Source organism: Rhyacophila brunnea, unplaced genomic scaffold (genome assembly GCF_057557595.1).
Source record: "Rhyacophila brunnea isolate RB1 unplaced genomic scaffold, BYU_Rbru_1.0 scaffold_276, whole genome shotgun sequence".
Lineage (NCBI taxonomy): Eukaryota > Metazoa > Arthropoda > Insecta > Trichoptera > Rhyacophilidae > Rhyacophila > Rhyacophila brunnea.
In genome coordinates, this window is record NW_028232941.1 from 60998 (window position 1) to 65433 (window position 4436).

The following is a 4436-nucleotide window of genomic DNA, read 5'->3' on the forward strand; positions in this document are numbered from 1 at the left end:
GCAATTCGAAATTTCAAATGAAAGATTAAACCTAAAGAGAATCGTCACCTTCGCCTTTTGTAGTGTTATTTCGGTTACGCGGCCGGTAGTGCGCCGCGTTTACACTATAATGTGTGAGGGAAAATGTACGCAGGAGAGAACTGTACGATAAAATAATGGCGACGGATTATTGCGCTACCCAACATTGCCGTGTCCGTATTCGTTGTTGTTGTCGTCTGGGTCTCTCCCCTCATCCATCGTATAGCAGTGGGTTGTCGTCTTTGACAAGACTTCCTTCACGGCGTTCGCAAACTGCGGCGGCCATTCGGCCGCGTCGGCGGTACATTTGCGAGACGAGACACTCACCCGGCGTGCGATTATATTTCGTCGCCGCGGCCTATGCGATCGCATCACTCTGGAGTTCCGCGCTAGCAGAATCATCCTGTCGAGTGACGGCGGACGGCGTTTCAGCCTCCGTCGCTCCGTTTACCGCGCCGACGGCGTGCGTTTTCGGTGTGCACGTTTTACGATGGGAAATTGAGAAACGCGGAGCACGATCTCGTGCTCTGTGCGTATGTATGCATACAATCCGTTGTATCTCGTGCGTCGGCACGTTAAAAATCGAAAGAGAGAGCCAGCGTCGCCCGCCGGGTGACTCCGGTGCGCGTTCGCGTGTGACGTGTGGATCGCGGGTGTCGGCGCGCCCAGTGCGCGCGCGCCCGCGGCCTCGCAGAGCAGCTCCCTGGTTGATCCTGCCAGTAATCATATGCTTGTCTCAAAGACTAAGCCATGCAAGTCTCAGTATGAGCCTAATTAAGGTGAAACCGCGAATGGCTCAATATATCAGTTTTGGTTCCTTAGATCGTACACAGTTACTTGGATAACTGTGGCAATTCTAGAGCTAATACATGCAAACGTAATTCTGAACGGGAACGTGAGGAATGCTTTTATTAGATCAAAAACCAATCGGCGGTCGGCGCTCGCGTCGTCCGTCGCTCTTCGAGATGACTCTAGATAACTTTGAGCTGATCGCACGGTCTAGCACCGGCGACGCATCTTTCAAATGTCTGCCTTATCAACTGTCGATGGTAGTTTATGCGACTACCATGGTTGTCACGGGTAACGGGGAATCAGGGTTCGATTCCGGAGAGGGAGCCTGAGAAACGGCTACCACATCCACGGAAGGCAGCAGGCGCGCAAATTACCCACTCCCGGCACGGGGAGGTAGTGACGAAAAATAACGATACGGGACTCGTCCGAGGCCTCGTGATCGGAATGATTACACTTTAAATCCTTTAACGAGGATCCATTGGAGGGCAAGTCTGGTGCCAGCAGCCGCGGTAATTCCAGCTCCAATAGCATATACTAAAGTTGTTGCGGTTAAAAAGCTCGTAGTTGAAATTGTGTCCTGCGGTGTCGGTCTACCGACTGCGGTACGACAGGCACGTCTGCGGGGCTTCTCGCCGGTGCGTCCTTCGCCATCCGGCGTCGGTCGGCCGCAAGGTCGGCCGTTCGCCGAGGCGGGCCGTCGCGGCTGTTTACTTTGAACAAATTAGAGTGCTCAAAGCGGGCTAAGTTTTGCCTGAATATTGTACGCATGGAATAATAGAATAGGACCTCGGTTCTGTTTTGTTGGCTTTCTGATACCAGAGGTAATGATTAATAGGGACAACTGGGGGCATTCGTATTGCGACGTTAGAGGTGAAATTCTTGGATCGTCGCAAGACGGACTAAAGCGAAAGCATTTGCCAAAGGTGTTTTCATTAATCAAGAACGAAAGTTAGAGGTTCGAAGGCGATTAGATACCGCTGTAGTTCTAACCATAAATGATGCCAGCCAGCGATCCGCCGAAGTTTCATTATTTTAACCCGGTGGGCAGCTCCCGGGAAACCAAAGCTTTCGGGCTCCGGGGGGAGTATGGTTGCAAAGCTGAAACTTAAAGGAATTGACGGAAGGGCACCACCAGGAGTGGAGCCTGCGGCTTAATTCGACTCAACACGGGAAAACTCACCAGGCCCGGACACTGGAAGGATTGACGGATTAACAGCTCTTTCTCGATTCGGTGGGTGGTGGTGCATGGCCGCTCTTAGTTGGTGGAGCGATTTGTCAGGTTAATTCCGGTAACGAACGTAACTCTAGCCTATTAAATAGACGTACAACCGGTATCACGAGGGTCCGCGCGCGTCCGTGTCCTTTGGCGTTCTGCGTCGGAGGCGCGGGCGCGTCGCGGTCTTCACTACCGGCGTACAATGAAAATCTTCTTAGAGGGACCGGCGGTATATATAGCCGCACGAGATTGAGCAATAGCAGGTCTGTGATGCCCTTAGATGTCCTGGGCCGCACGCGCGCTACACTGAAGGGATCAGCGTGTCCTCCTTGGCTTAACGGCCCGGGTAACCCGATGAAACCCCTTCGTGATAGGGATTGGGGTTTGCAATTCTCCCCCATGAACGAGGAATTCCTAGTAAAAGCGAGTCACCAGCTCGCGTTGATTGCGTCCCTGCCCTTTGTACACACCGCCCGTCGCTACTACCGATGGATGATTTGGTGAGGTCTTCGGACTGGCGCGCGGAAGCTCCTCGTGGGCCTCTGACGCGCCGGAAAGTTTGACCGAATTTGATCATTTAGAGGAAGTAAAAGTCGTAACAAGGTTTCCGTAGGTGAACCTGCGGAAGGATCATTTCCTGTGCGAAACGAACATGTGCGCGTGTACGCGTAACGTGTAATTTTTTTTTTTTATATAAATTTATTTTGCACATCTCGCATGTGCATTATGAAATATATAATATGCCGAAAACGAAACAATATAACAACAACAATATGTAATCACTAGATTACCCTGAACGGCGGATCACTCGGCTCGTGGGTCGATGAAGAACGCAGCTAAATGCGCGTCAGAGTGTGAACTGCAGGACACATGAGCATCGACATTTCGAACGCACATTGCGGTCCGAGCAAGACGTAGTTTGTCGACGGACCACTCCTGTTTGAGGGTCGCGTACACCAGAAACACCAGACTGCGAACGGTCATATAACACACACACACACTTGTGTGTGTGTGTGTGTGGCTGTTCGCGAGCAGTTGCCGGCGTCGCCAGGTCGGCGGGGGGGGGGGATAGGTCGCGTGCACACGCACGCCTCCGCCACCCACCCGTCCTTCCGGGCGTCCGGTCAAATATTTATCGACGCCTGTTGTCGGGCGCGCCCTGTGCGAATGTAGCGCCTCAGTGCGCTCGCATCGGGCGCTCGCTTCGCGCGCACGCACTGGAACGTGGCGTGAGCGCGGTGACTTGCAAAAGCCGCTGCGCACACACGCACACAACCCGTAAAAGGCGTCGCCGCGCGTGAGTCTGAGCGCTCGCATGCGTCATTTTGCACGCAAACTGTTTGTCGACCTCAAATCAGGAGAGATCACCCGCCGAACTTAAGCATATCAGTAAGCGGAGGAAAAGAAACTAACGAGGATTCCCCGAGTAGCGGCGAGCGAAACGGGAAGAGCCCAGCGCTGAATCCTGCGGCCCCGGCGGGCCGCCGGGAAATGTAGCGTTCGGGAGGAGAATTATACATACACGCGCGGTCATTAGTCACGGCTGCCAGTCCAAGTTCATCTTGAACGGGGCCGTTTACCCGTAGAGGGTGCCAGGCCCGTGGTGACGGTAGCCGGCCGCGACGGTCTCTCTCCCCAGAGTCGGGTTGCTTGAGAGTGCAGCCCTAAGCGGGTGGTAGACTCCATCTAAGGCTAAATACTACCACGAGACCGATAGCGAACAAGTACCGTGAGGGAAAGTTGAAAAGAACTTTGAAGAGAGAGTTCAAGAGTACGTGAAACCGTTCAGGGGTAAACCTGTGGAACTCAAACGAGCGAACGGGGAGATTCATCGCTCTTCCGCCGGGGTCCGCGTCTCGCCGCTCACCCTCTGCCGACGCGCCTTCGCGGGTGCGCCGGCAGGGGGGGGCGCGGGTTCGCCGACGGGCCCCCGGAGTGCGTGCACTTCTCCCTCAGTATAACACCGCGACCCGTCGCGCTGCGGTCGAATGCGCCGTGCGGTTGTCCCGTCCCTCGACGAGGGGCGGAGCCGCGGCGTCCACGGCCGCCGCACGCGACGGTAGAGAACGAGGTTCGCGTCCGCCCGGCTTCGGCCGGTCGTCCGTCGCGCCGCAGCGGCGACCTTCGTGCGGCCCCCGGCGCCTCGTGCGCCGCGGGTGTCGCGCGTCGGCCGTCGTGGTTAGCGGCGCGCTCTCGGACGGGACGCGTCCCGGTCGGCGGTGGGTTTGTTTTGGGCACTCACAGGACCCGTCTTGAAACACGGACCAAGGAGTCTAGCATGTGCGCGAGTCATTGGGATTTTTTTACACTAAACCCAGAGGCGCAATGAAAGTGAAAGGCGCGGCCTCGGTCGCGCCGGAGGGAAGATGCGCGGACCGTTTCCGCGGTCCCGCCGCATTCCCGAGGCGTT

The 4436-nt window shown here is 55.8% G+C and overlaps 2 non-coding genes across 2 annotated transcripts; both read left to right on the forward strand.

Annotated features, from left to right (window-relative positions):
- Nucleotides 1-718: 718 nt before the first annotated feature.
- Nucleotides 719-2662, forward strand: LOC147068701 (small subunit ribosomal RNA). The gene has a single exon (XR_015071296.1). It is a non-coding gene; the product is annotated as a small subunit ribosomal RNA (ribosomal RNA).
- A 152-nt stretch (nt 2663-2814) lies between these two features.
- Nucleotides 2815-2976, forward strand: LOC147068702 (5.8S ribosomal RNA). Its single transcript, XR_015071300.1, has one exon. It is a non-coding gene; the product is annotated as a 5.8S ribosomal RNA (ribosomal RNA).
- Nucleotides 2977-4436: the final 1460 nt, after the last annotated feature.